This window comes from Lagopus leucura, unplaced genomic scaffold (genome assembly GCF_019238085.1).
Source record: "Lagopus leucura isolate 7727_CA_CO unplaced genomic scaffold, USGS_WTPT01 Super-Scaffold_100037, whole genome shotgun sequence".
In the NCBI taxonomy this organism is placed as follows: domain Eukaryota; kingdom Metazoa; phylum Chordata; class Aves; order Galliformes; family Phasianidae; genus Lagopus; species Lagopus leucura.
This window is the reverse complement of record NW_024962286.1, coordinates 3274487-3288345: the sequence shown is the minus strand read 5'-3', so window position 1 is coordinate 3288345 and position 13859 is coordinate 3274487. Positions and strand designations below refer to the sequence as shown.

Genomic DNA, 13859 nt, shown 5'->3' with positions numbered 1-13859 from the left:
ACAATGCTTTCAGTATTGACCTTAATTTACCTTCTGGAAGGCTAAGTGCTCCAGGAAGCCAAAAGGCACTTGAGCAGACTGTGACTGCAGCAGAGATTCAGGCTGCCCAGCATCCACTTCTCTGCTGCAAGAAGAAAAGGGAACAGAAAAACAAAGCGAGTGGGAAGGGGGAAATGTTCGCAACAAAGCCAGGTGCTGGTGTCATTCAATTCTGCACGGCCACTGAGCTACAGTAAACCACAACACACACAGAATGAGCAATCTTCAGTGCATCTCAGAAACCCTGAACTATTCGCTTTGAGATAAAGCTGCCAAAACACACCAGTATGCAAACACGAGAGTCAAACAACACATCAGAAGAGAAAGCTCTGTGCTCTCAGTCATGTCATCTTACTGTGTGTTTAACCTGGGGTTGACAGCTGAAGCATGAGGCTTGCTGCATTCTTCTCTAGGAAAATAAAAAGGCTCTGTAACTTGCAGACAGAAACTTGGCTGGGGTTACTCTGGGGCAGTGTGGACCAGTCCTAGAACACATTTCCTTCTGGTTTAAATCTTTCACAATAAGAACGCAAACACAGCAGAATTTAGCAGTCTATATGTTTTATAAACAAGACCCAGAGCTTGCAGTTGGACCTAAAACCACGTGAGGAGCTGCATGAAGCCCTTTGGTCTCAGCAGTGACACAGCAGGATCCACCATCCCCAGCCATCCATACGCTGCCATTGGGGCAGGAGGATCTGTCACAGTGACTGCTCTGTGTCCTGCTCAATTTGAATGTTTCCTGTCCTAGGAGGACACTCTGACAGCCTTGTAAATCTCCTCTTAACCCCTCTGCTTCCCTAATCCTCTGGAGAAAGTATAAGAACATGTTTTTTTAGTATCCTGAACTGTTCCAGTGATACATAACTCACATTTGAGAGCTAACATATGGTTCAAACAAGCATCAGATTGTTACATGCTTTTCATACCAGCCCTGGATAATCCCTGGGTTCCCAACATCTGTCTTGCATTTGTGATATAATTACACATTTATTTTGCCTTTTACTAGCTAAGTTTCAAATATTGTTTACTTGATCCTAGGAATGGTTTTGCAGCAGCCAAGGGACATCCTACTCCTTATCACAGGCTTCGTTGGAGCTTACAGACATCTGCAGTTCTCCTGCTCACAGATTCAACTAATTACAGAATACAATTGCTCATCGCATCTCCCTACCTACACAAACTCACTCTTCATACTCGATATTGGTCTAGACAAAAAGAAAACCAAACAAACATAGAAGCACGAACAGTTGTTCTATAAAAACTTTTTAGAACTGCAAGGGAATGAAGAGTGCACTGGAAGGCGAGGAGGAGAACAAGGCATCAGTTTTTAATGTACCACTAAGAGTTCGGTGTCAAGGCAGTGTCTGGGTGACACAACGTTGCAGCTGGTTTCATTTTCATGTTCTTCTGTTACGAAAACAGATTTTCCTTTTGCACTGTATTAAATACAGCACGGGTTTTAGAATCTCAACAGATCTCTAGGTCTTGCTGAACTTTAATGATTGAGAAGTTGTATTCAACATTTTACAGGCTGGAGGCGCATGATACACTAAATGCAGACAGAGCTGATGCTAATTTTGTTTTTATGTTCCCTGCTGACACATTCTTCTCAAGCCTGCTCCATTTGGAAGACACAATGACCAATACAACCAGCACAACTAAGTTCAGGCATGTCTGTGCTCTTCTTTCTCAACTCAAAGTTCAGACCTCCCATCCACAGCAGTTCCTCCACTGAGCAAATTGCCACCATGTGGTGACCAGGTAGCACGTCTGTGTTCTGCCCATCTGCACGAACAGGGGAAAAAAAAGTTCTGGTTCTAAACAGTGATGCATTCACCACAAGTCTTGTGATGAAAGCCTGCTTTTGGAGGAGGCTTTGTTTTTTAAACAGACAGGGATTGTGCTTTCACAGCACCAAGCAGAACAGCACCGACGATGGCTGCTATGCGAGCTGTCGCAGCGAGCCCACGCACACCTCACTCCATACAGGACTTCTCAACGCAGTCACAGCAAACAAGCCCACATTCAGCAAGCTGGGCACGTGCCTCAGCCAACAGCAAACAGCAGCCGCCATTATGAGATGGAGAAGAGGCCAGACAAAGCTGAACTGGACGTGCTGTTAACACAGCATCAATTACAACTGCCAGTCATCTCACATGCCTCCAAACCTGAGGTGTGTGTATCAGCACATTGGGGACTTGGTGCTGAACTCAAGTTTCAGAATCATCATTTTGGAACAGCGGCCTCAGCGCCGCCAACTCACAAACGAGGCACTGACCACACGTGATGCATTTCTACAGCACCACATCCCACTGCATTCTGTGGGTTTAATATATCCATTAATGACTTACCTGACCTGTAAGAATTCACCCCAAACGTTACCTTTATGTATCAGCATAAACAGAGGCCATAAAACTCATCAGATCCTTGTCTCCTCTGTTTGTTTTCCCCTCGCTGTAGCTCCAAGTTCCACAGCCTGCCTGGTACCCATTATTAAAAGCTAAACAGATGTTTACCCAAACTACCACCACTGTTTGTGAAGCATGCAGGAGCTGTTTGTATCAGCACAGAATGGACGCCATTTACTTACACTGCTTTAGGATGAATGGGAAGCCCTAACAACGAAAGGCATTCAAGCGCAGCAACGCTCGTTAATGTGTTTTGATAAGAAGAACCCACTGCATGCGTTAGCACTGCATGTCACAGTTCATTCTGAACAGATCTAGATGCGTACCATCACACCTAGCATCCAATGCTGACACATTATCTAAGCCCAGGATTCCTTCTGCCTTCTCCATGAGGCCTGGCCCCAGCGCTGAGGATTTATGGGCCCTCCGTAATTGAAGCAACCTTCCCCAGAATATGTTCATTAGCTCCACACTCATTTGTGCCCTCTGTGCCTTATGTGGGGCAAGGTTTGCCATTCCTGAATACTCTTCCAATCGCACCATTAAGACAATCACCACAAAACACAGAAACACCAAAACCTGAACTGCTTTAGAAAAACTGAAAGGGAAAACTACTAAATATCCTTTAGTATTATTATTATTACGATTAAGAGACAACCATTCCCAAACACAGCTTGGTTTGCTCAGCTACATCAGACTGAGAATTCAGATGCTTGCATTCTGCTTGTCTGCCATTACTGGGAAATTGAAGCTGAGAACAAACGCTGCGTAAGCAACAAATTATTTGACCACCATGCCAACAATCGCTTTAATCTCTTCCACTTCACCACTGATGAGCCTTTTATGAACGTAATCTTCTAGAAGGTAACTGGTAATACGAGATAATCCCAGCACAAGTTTAATTAAAAATACAAACTACGCGTAGCCCTGTGCTTACCAGCTCTCATTGCGAAAAGGCGAGAGCAGCAATTATTAATAGCTCTGTTAATCTGGCAAACTGAAGTGCACAGAAACGAGCTGGAGAAGCGTTCAACAGAGCATTTCACACTGAAAAATTAGTTTCCACAAATTATAATTTGCCTCAGTTTAAGCATCAGAGCAGCTATTTTTAAACTGCTGAACTGAAGCGTGCTTACAGAGTTACAGATGCGGGTCTCCCACAGAAAACCCAGCACAAGATTGCTCATTGTTGCAAGCCACCACAGAATGTAAGGGGGGAAGGAGGAAAGCAATTTTCCTGCCCAAGTAACACAGGATCTGAGCTGTCAGACGCAAGTCAACACAGATTTCATTCAAGTTTGGAATGCCAAGAGCCTTATTTGACCAGACACAAAATACATTTGCTATTTTTAAAGATACCTCACGCCATCATTCAACCAGAGCCTGCAATTCATGGGGACCTTTCACATCAAAAAGCTCATCAGCAGACAGTCCCGTACACATTCAAGTGCCAGCTCTTCAAATATCCACCATGAGCTCCCAAGCTCCCCCAGCAATCGCCCCACGGTTCTGCCCTGTTCATCCAAACCCAGCCAGAGGCATTTCAAGCTGTGTGAAAGCCTCCAGAAAGCTTTTCCTCTACTGATTTTTAGCACGGGCAGCATGTCACACACAGTGCCAGCCACCAAGCCTGTTACTGATACGGAAACAGCCTCTCTCCTAACCCCAACCCTGAACCCTTTTCTCATCTCCAACTGTCTAACTCTGAGCTTCATCACCATTGCAAGTAACAACAGAAATTCCCCTGAAAAGCACAAATGCCTCTAACGAACAAAGCCAACACGCACAGAATAAAGGTACCCATAGGTGAGCTGTGACATCCTTCCCATTGAGGAGCAAACCGTCCAAACCAGTACATTTCTCCCATCAACTCCTCTTGGATTAGACTCTGCCACGACCAAAGGCCCTGTGTGGACTCCTTGCACGCCATGAAAACAGCAAGAAGGCCCATGTTGGAGGGGAAAAATGATGTGAGGACAAGCTAACCAAATTAAACCTGGTGATCTAATGCATGCTTCTTTAAGCTGTGACACTTCACTGAGAACTAAATGCATTGTAAATATTTCTTCCTCCTACAAGAGAGCATCGAGTTTCAGACAGCCGAGTTAGCAAAACAGAAGTGTGGGCAGCAGTACTGTCAAAAAAAAAAATGCAAGGCTGTAACAGGCTTTGCCTTTCCAGGAATAGAGGCAACAAACAGTAACAGCCAAGTGCAACTGATGGCAACACAGCTGCTGGAGGGGCTGCGAGCAGAGCTGCAGGCATAGGGAGATCTTCAGGTGCTTCTCTTAGAGGATGGGATGCATTTCATCACCCAGTGCTGCCCGCTAATGTCAGGCATTTTGCACACCCTTATCTCTAAGCAGCTCCTCACTGACGTCAGAACCTCCAGCAGAAGCCTCTACAGTGCTCAGTCCCCAGAAAAGCAGAGGTTTGTTTTGATACCAGCTTACAGAAAAATAAAACAGAACACAGTTGCACCGTGCTGTAGAGACAGCACTCACAGCCCCCCCCGACAGCCAACTTAGCCAAATTCATAAGTAATCAAATCACTACAGCACTATCAGCCACACACCACGCTCTGCAAGTTCCTCTGACAAACCCTTCCAGCAGCTACAGCCTTCTGAACAGAGGTGTGCTGCCACAGCTGCAGGAATCACACTGCTATGGATGGCCACCCGTCATTCTGATTTGTGCAAGCAGGAATAGGTGACCATGAGAATTGTCATCACCAAGGAAGTAAGCAGCAACCATCAGAGCGATGTGTATGAGATGCTACCCAAATAGATCTCCCCACATTGATCTCTTACTTGCTAAATTTACAGCACCTTTTATAAAGAAAGCACAGCCTGGAGAGAAAGGCTGCCCAAGCTCAGGAGCACATCTAGCCATGCACAGAACAGACCTGGCTGGACTTCAAACAGAAGATCTGAGATCACAGAAGGATCAATCAGTTTTCTGCACTGCAAGTATTAATCTCTTCTGCTTAACCTTCGCCTCTGAAGCCCTTCCCTTCCTCTTCCCCAGGAATAAAAGGAGTATTTCAGCCTTCTGCACACACCCACTGAACCACGCACTGCTTGGTAAGAGCTACATTTAAATGAGATTCAGCTCACTTTCCTACGACCTGCTGAAGAAACACTTCCAACAAAAGCAAACACATACATGGCAAACCACCTTTCCCAGGCTGACTGATGGGTGACATCACCTCCTACCATCTCAAAAAGCTCATTCAACGTTTATGCCTTTACCTTTGTATACCTGAAAGCAAAATCCCAATTTCATTCTTTTATGGAGGTGGAGAGAACGTTACTCAGGACGTATCCCCAGTATTGATTCAGAGCCTCTCTGAATGAGCAAGCAGTCAATTAGTAACAAGAGGGGGACTAAGTACAGGAGCTCTCCATTAGCAATACCTAAGAGACAGCCTGTTATTACAAAGCACAGCACTGCCTATTTTCTGCTAAAAAACCCAAACAAGAAAAGCAGGGAGCATCTCCTTTGAAATGGAGAAGTACCAAACAGGTATCAAAGATGCATCACGACACAGCAAATGCAAAAAGCCTAACTCCCCGTGCTCCATCATTATTTCAGAGTCCTTTATATAAAAATAAACATCACCCCATGGAAGCTTTGCCACAGCACTGGTGTTCTGGGCCACCACCAACATCTAAACTCTTCTTAAGGACTGCCACGCAAACCTTCCAGCCTCTCTTGCCTACTTACAGCATGACCATTTACCGTCTTCAGGAACTGAATGCATGACCTAATTAAAATATCTGTGGGATTTAATACAGGAAACATGTTTAATTTCCAACAGGATGTTACAAACAAGAAGCATCATTCATTAAGAATCCTCCCAGCCCTTCTTCTCAAGGATATCTAACACGTGTATTAGGGCACTGGAAAATCCCAGCATGGAAAAATGTGAATGTAATTTATCAGGACTCAGAAGGCTTTGCTACACGTACACACGAGTAATTACCTTCCACATCATACTTACTAAACTCGTACTTTGGGACAAAAAGCTACGGAAGTAGTTATTGGATGAATAATTAGTTTAGGAAAGAGTGCAGGGCTCTCCTGAATTGAAGTAAGCCTGCATGGAGAGAAGCGACACATAATGAGAACACCAGCAGGGCCACTTTCATTTGCTTCATAGATTACAAAGTGAGACAACAAAATTCAACAGCAAAAGGCCACATCGATTCAACACGAAGAGAAGCAGGAAATCATCGAATGACTTTTTCCCTCCACAAAATTGGGATTTATTACTGCTGCATTACCTGCACCATCGCCTCGTTGCTGCCTGCACTCCGGCACCATCTGAAAGCTTTGATGGGAACAGCCAAACAGCAGCCACGAGTGCTCCAGCAGGTCAGAAGAGCAGCTGGATCCTACCTACCTCTTCTTTTCAAGAGCATATGGTAACATTTGTCTCAGCCCTCCACTAATCCAAATGTTATTCAGACCATCATCCAGAACCACGCATCGCAAAATCTCCCCAAATCCAAGAGACTGCATATAAACAGAAAAGCCCTAAATCTATTTTCTCTTTATTCAGACACTAGGCTGTTTTATTTTCCTCTGGGGCTTAGCAGAACTACTTGCATTACCATACTCCAGCCCACATTTCTTCAAAGCACTCTCGCCTTCCTTGGGTTATCCACATTTCACCCTTTTCTCTCAACTCCTTTGATTTAAGGCTTAACCTCTGGAACAGTCTCCCACTCTACACTGGCCAGCCAGCACTACAGCAGCCATAAACCATCTCTCCACTGTCATCTGCTGAAAGCCCTCCGTGGCTCCTGCCCAGAGTTTAGCTGAATCAAGCAGGGAATATCAAGTTTACCATGGAAACTGCTCTGGAGAACAAGGGGGAGATTTCCTTCATTAACCACAGAAACAGGGGGCAGATCACAGCAAGCTTAAGAGCCAGAGCACCATAAACCAGCCTGTGTGTGCAATAATAAGCAACTGCCATTTAAGTTTTAAAAATAAAAGTCACCAGAAATCAAACACTCGGCTCCAAACAGCCCTATGGTGAGCCACGTTATCCCTGCTGCCTCTCACCAGCTGGGCATTTGACTCTCAGATCTCCAAAAGCTCTGCTACCTTCATGTTCATGCACTGCCTGAACCTCACCTGAAGGGTTCACGCTGCAGGGCAAGCAACGTAATTCAGTGGTCAGAGGCAGGTCTATTAAGTTTCATCAAGTGAAAATGAATGACCTTGAAGACATAAATTAGATTTCTGCATCTCGCTCCCAGTTTGTAAAAATGAGGATTAAGCGTTTAAGTCTCCTGCACTGACCTCATTAGTAGATCTCTAATGGAGGCTGTGCGCTCTTTTTTATGTAAGATGTGCCATTTTGGCACACAGAGAACATGGAACAGAAGAGTTGGGAGCTCGACTACTGCTCTGCATTTTGATCACCTTCACTGCCTCTGGTTGATCCTCACTCCTAAATGAACCAAATCATCCGTATGCTTTTTTGAAGACCTGTAATTCTTAAACACAAATATTTAATAACATCCAGCACAAAGCTTTTGATACCCCAACACCCTGTTAATAGTTCATTAATAACTGAACTTGTCATCTCTCTTCAAACCAGAGAATTAACTGCTCGCCTGCAATGCAGGGCAATCTCAGAAATACAGAGAATGTTCAGTGCTCAGAAATGGAGACCACCATACAATTTCATTGTCTATTCCATCACAGCATCACCCCACAACACACAGCAGTGCAGCCATGTGCCTATGGGAGCCCTCAGGTCTAAAACAGCTCAGCCATGAGCTGGTGCTGCAGCATAGCAGTTCCAGAAGCAGCACAGAACAGACCCACCTCAGGCACAACTCTGCCCCAGTGTCTCCAACAGCAGCTCCAACACCACGAGTTCAATGCTCACATTTTGCCTCTCCTATGTCCATGCTTCCACCAGTTTCTCACTTTAAAAAAAACACACCTGACAGTCCCTCTTCACTAGTGCACTGCCCAAAGCCCAGGCAGCTCTGGTTAATGCAGCACCCAAGCCAGTTTGTCAACTCAGCAAGGCCCAGGCAGAACAGCACACACTGCTGACTCAAGGTACAGATGTTGAGGTGAGGTCCAGGGGTTACAGCACTCTGTGCTGAGTGCCCAGAGCTGTTTACCAAAGGAGGGAAGTAAGCAGGCTGCCTGAATTGGATGTCAGGGGGAAATTATTTACAGAGAGAGCAGTGAGGTGCTGGAACAGCTGCCCACAGAGGCTGTGGATGCCCCGTCCATCTCTGGAGGTGTTCAAGGCCAGGTTGGATGGGGCCCTGGGCAGCCTGGGCTGGTGTGAAATGTGGAGGTTGATGGCCCTGCGTGTGGCAGGGGGCTGGAGATTCATCATCCTTGGGGTCCTTTCCAACCCTGGCCATTCTGTGAATTCTCCATGCCTCATCCCTTGGAGACAGATGGCATCCTGCATACACTGCCATTAGGGGCTCACCTTTGCCACAGAGCTGCTAGCACTCAGTGAGCTGCACTGCAACTTACTGTGCATTAACACACATGAGCCCTCACTGCATTTGAGGCACAAATAGGTACAGGTTAAGTGCACAATGTGTGTGACCAGCAAACTCCCAAATAGATTCCTCCCCCTCTGTTCCCCTGCATTCAGTCAGCCTGCCACAGCTCCATGTACAGAAATGACTGCAGGATCAAGAGCTCACTACATAATATCTGCTTAAGAATTTAATACATATGGCTCACAAGGAATCCGAGATCAAATAAGATCCATCGACTCTAAATTTCAGTCCCTTCAGATCAATTAGCCTTACTACAGGCACATCATTTGTTGGAGACTCAGAATAAAATCCAAGAGCCCTGCAGAGGAAAATATCTATGAGCACAAGGTGACAAAACTTCCTTTCTCCTCCTTTAACCTGGTTTCTCACAGGGAAAACAAAACAAGAAGTCCCTGCTCCTCTCACTTCCTCCCCCCCCACACCAGGAGCTGCTGGTGCATAAATGAATTCCAACCCAGCCACCACGACAGTCATCTCAGCAATAACCGACATTCCTGAAAGTTTTGTGCAGACCAGCAAACGGATGGGAAAAAACCACCTAATTACATCCCCACTAAGGCATGGCCAGACAGAACCCAGCATTTACACTGGCTGGGCAGCCAGCAAGGCAGTGCATCCCTGCCTGCTCAGCTGCTACGAGGGCAGGGGAAGGAAGAAGGAACCAGATGCAGAAGGCAAACTTCAGGGCTCACGAGCTCAGCCTTTTGCAGAGGATTACTGGAACAGAAGCTTCATTAGCACTGCTGGTCAGGGAAATAAACACTCCCTACAAGCTTCACTGCACGCACCAGAACGCACCACCTAACGCTCTGCATTGTGAACTGGAAACCTGGCTGCATAGTTAAACAGGGCTGACCTGTTGGGATCAGGGTTAAAAATAACACCACAGTAACATTTTTTAAATATACTCAAGTAAGACACATTAAGTAGGAGCTCAAAACAAACCCGCCATCACTTCCTGCCATTTTCCTCTGGATTTTACTGCCTCTCTCATTTCACTTCTGTAAGAACAAAAGGCAGAGTTGCAAGTTACCTGGTTTGCAATAACTCAGTCACAAGTCTGGGATCTAACAGAAGCACGCACTGAGCCGACCTGCGTTTCCAAAGCTGCCCTTGTAACAGAAAAAAAGTTACTAAGCACAAACAACCCTTTATGCACGCATCCAGAGCAGCACCACCAGCTCCCACACGGCGCATTTCACACCCAAGAAAAGCCACCACGTCCCCATGAGCACAGAAGGACAGGAAGCCTGCCGCCTGCACCCGCACCGCTGTCACTTCCCTCTGCCACCACACCATTCTGGATGCTGGGTGAGCTAAGCAGCACGGGCATTCAGAAAAAAGCCAACTACTGAGATGGGGAACGGGCAGCTAATATTCCCACCTGTTTGGTTTGGGTCTTTTTCGGTCACTTACAGCAGAGCTTTGCCTCGGTAGAATCCTGAATCAAAAGGAGCTGGTGTAGCATTCGTATCTTGTTTGCTCCTTTGTTCACACATCAGCCTCTCTGAAAAGAGCAGCTGGGCACAGCCACCAGTGCTACAAAAGCTGGTGCACAACACCACAGGCAATTCAGCCTAAGGAGCACAGACCACACCGGGGTCCCTTTGCCCAGCAGCTCCATCAGCCCAAGGCTCAGCAGGACTTTCTGCCCAGCACCTTGCTGGCACCCAACCCCACCCAGCCCTGCAGAGGGGCAGACCGTGCACCCCTGCACCCCTGCTGCACTGAGCCACCTCATGTTGGTGGAGCACAAGATCCCTTTCGTGAAGCTTTCAGAAAACAAACTCAGTGAACAAAGTTTTAGAAGGCTTTTTTCCTTGTAACAGCTTTTACAATCCTGCTCTCCCCTTGTTGCTCGCTCACCTTATTTCAGGATGCTGTTCAGGATAACATCACAGTGCAATGTTTTCTACTCAGCATTATTTCCCTATAACCTGGAAATTAGCTACAAATCAAGCCCTGTGCCAGCACCACAGAGCACAGTGTGCTTCTGGAGCTTACGGTGTCCTTAAATATGGCAGGTAATGAAATCAAAGCCACCCTCAGGCAATCTTAATGTACCAACAGCTCTGCTGAGAAGATAACACAGGTTCTGCTGTGCTATTACAGAGCCTCTAACACATACTTGCAAAATTCTATATGCTCAGAGCACATTTTTTTCCTCCCACTCCCAAAAGTGAAATAACTTCTTTATGGGCAGAACAACGGCCCAGTATGGCTGGAACAGAGATGCATTCTGCAGCTATGATAGTACATTTAAAAATAGGATGTTATTTTAAATACCAACTAAACAGCAACACCAAAATAGCATTTTTCTTACCTAAGCTGTAACCAGCATTAAGAATTACACATACAATCTCTGCTTGCAACTGTGAACGCTGTCAGTTACTGGCTTTGTGCTGCAGCAGCACTGAGCCCATTCCCACAGCTCCACAAGACAGACTTCTGCAGCACACCAAAAACCCACCGAGGTACAACAAACTCTTGGATGCAAGGAAATAACCATCAGTTAACCCAGCTGTGGAACTGCTACTGAAGGCAGCTCTGTCTCTCCAAACTCCACTTACTGGAGAACTGCACACTATTTAGCACAGGGACAGCAGGGCTCTGCCCAGATGGGAGCTCTCTCCCTTGGTCACACCGCAGCACAAACTGAATGCCACTGGACTCAAAGCCACAAGAAGGCAGCACAAGCTCTGCACTGTGCTTCCTTCCACATGCGCTCAAATCACAGCATCTGTGCTGACAGTGGCTTACAACACCAAAAATATTGCTAGCCACAACAAATCCACGGGCAATCCCCTATTTGACCCAGGTAGGGAAGCTAAAGAAGAAAGATGCCTATAGCCAGGGCAGAGTTGGAAACAACTTGGACGGCTCATGGTGCAGTCGTTGCCCCACTCAGCTGTGACAGCCCTGCTGCCTCCTCTCCAGGCTTTACCCAGAGGACCCAACAGCCCAGCACGTTTTCCTCAGCACTCACCATTTCGTCCCCTCTTTGCACACCTGCCTGTTTCCCATTACCCCACATTGCCCAGGACAGCCCCATGCTGCTCACACCAAGGCAGCTCCAGCCCTCCCCTTCCACAGCCTCAGCACACATTGCAGTTGTTGTTTCTAGAAATGCTGCCAAAAAACAAGCAGCATTAAGCAATCAAGAAAGGAAACTGTCTACACTGAAACCACCTTCTGGCCTCTGTGCACTTCCTTCAACTTCCATCATCCCAGTGTGTTTATGGGAAGTGTTCTCCCCTCCAGACCTGCACCCAGAGCTCAAGAGGAGCAGTTTCCCATTTCAGGGCTCCCTCTGGGGATGGGGGACATGGCAGAGCATGAGAAGAAGTTGAGAGGTGTTGAAAGGAGCACTCTGAGCCTCACCTCGCGTGCTCCGTCCTCTCTTCATGCTCACTCACAGAGAACGGAGCCAGCACCAGGAGGGGAGGAGGGAAAGCACACAATGTTTTGGCATCCTTCAGCTTCTCATTAGCTATTTTGGCTTTTCACAAGGTTACCAAAAGGCCACTCTGGAGAAGGAGGAAAGAGGTAGGAAATGCTCCCTGCTCTCTGTCTCTGCTCAAAGGAGAGGAGCTCTGTCTGTGCGAGCACAGTCCCAAACACAGCAGTGCACCGCACAGAACAATGAGCTCCAGCCCGGGCATTGTGTGCATCCACCTCCCTCCTCCTCTCCGGCACTCAGCAACCAACAACACGAGCCCTAAGATCGCCCTCATCTCCACCAGCCCCAGCCATAATCCTGCAGGACCAGCTCAGGGAGGGAGGCCGAGGGAAGATGTATTTACCAGAAGTGCTTTTATTATTATAGAAACACTGCCACCCCTTTCAGCCACCACGGATTTCTCAATCCTAAGGGAGCAGCACACACAAAACCAATGTTTGCCTAGTAATGCTAGAACTACAGAAAGCATTACACATCACCCATCCATCCGAGTGTTCGATGGGAGCCTTTTACAACGCATATTTCTTTTAACACAATGTTTGCTTTTAGCCGGGTGAAAGCTGTATTTAAGGCCATGCTACGTGAATGATGTCACCTGGGTTTGCTGTGGGTAAGCCGGACCGTAGCAACGAGCTGCGGACGGGGCTGCCGGCACACACACAGCACCGATCCGAGGCAGCGGTCAGCGCCGCGGGGCGGCAGTGGGGCACGGTAATGGGGCACGGCAGCGGGGCGGCTCAAACCCCACGGCCGGGCAGGGAAAACTCCGCGTGCCAAACCCGTAACCCGGCACGAACTGCACCCGGCGTGCGAACGTAAACCCGAAGGAAGGCGCCCAACAATGAATCACATTGTTTTCCTCCGGCGGCCGCTTCCAGCGACGAACCCTCCTCCCCCCCAGAGCCGCCCGCATCCCGCTACTTCTGATCCCCGGCGGCTCCCGTCGCACTTCGGAAAGAGAACAACGGCAATACGAGGCCCGGGGAAGGGCGGCTCTCCCCCCGTTGCGGGACGTGCCTTTCTCCCTCTCGCTCCGCTCCCCGCAGCGCTCCACGGCACCCCGCGCCTTCCTTTGTCTCCCCTCCCCTCGCACCGCCGGGCAACTCCGGCCTCTCCCGGGGAGCCGTTCGTCCGCTCGCTACGGCCGGCGGCGAAACAAAACAGAAAAAAATGCACCAAAAAAAAATTAAATTAAATTAATAATTTAAAAAAAAAATTAAAAAAAAAAAAAAGAAAATAAAACAATAGAAAAGCAAAAGGCAGCCGGCGAAGCACCGCGTTGCCCCCAGCCCGGCAGCTCCACCGCCGGCCCTCCCCGCGCCCACCTACCTCGGCGGGGTTACACCATCCGCGGCGGCTCCGGGTCGCTGCCGGGACAAAGCAGCGGCGGCGGCG

At 47.7% G+C, this 13859-nt stretch overlaps 1 protein-coding gene across 2 annotated transcripts in view; it reads right to left on the bottom strand.

The window, feature by feature from the left end:
• The window catches only part of RERE (arginine-glutamic acid dipeptide repeats), a 167690-nt gene extending 153831 nt beyond the window's left edge, over positions 1-13859 (bottom strand). For both annotated transcript variants that reach the window (XM_042883408.1, XM_042883410.1), the window contains exon 1: positions 13794-13859. The gene's annotated coding sequence lies outside the window, so the exon portion shown is untranslated. The remainder of the gene's footprint in view (positions 1-13793) is intronic.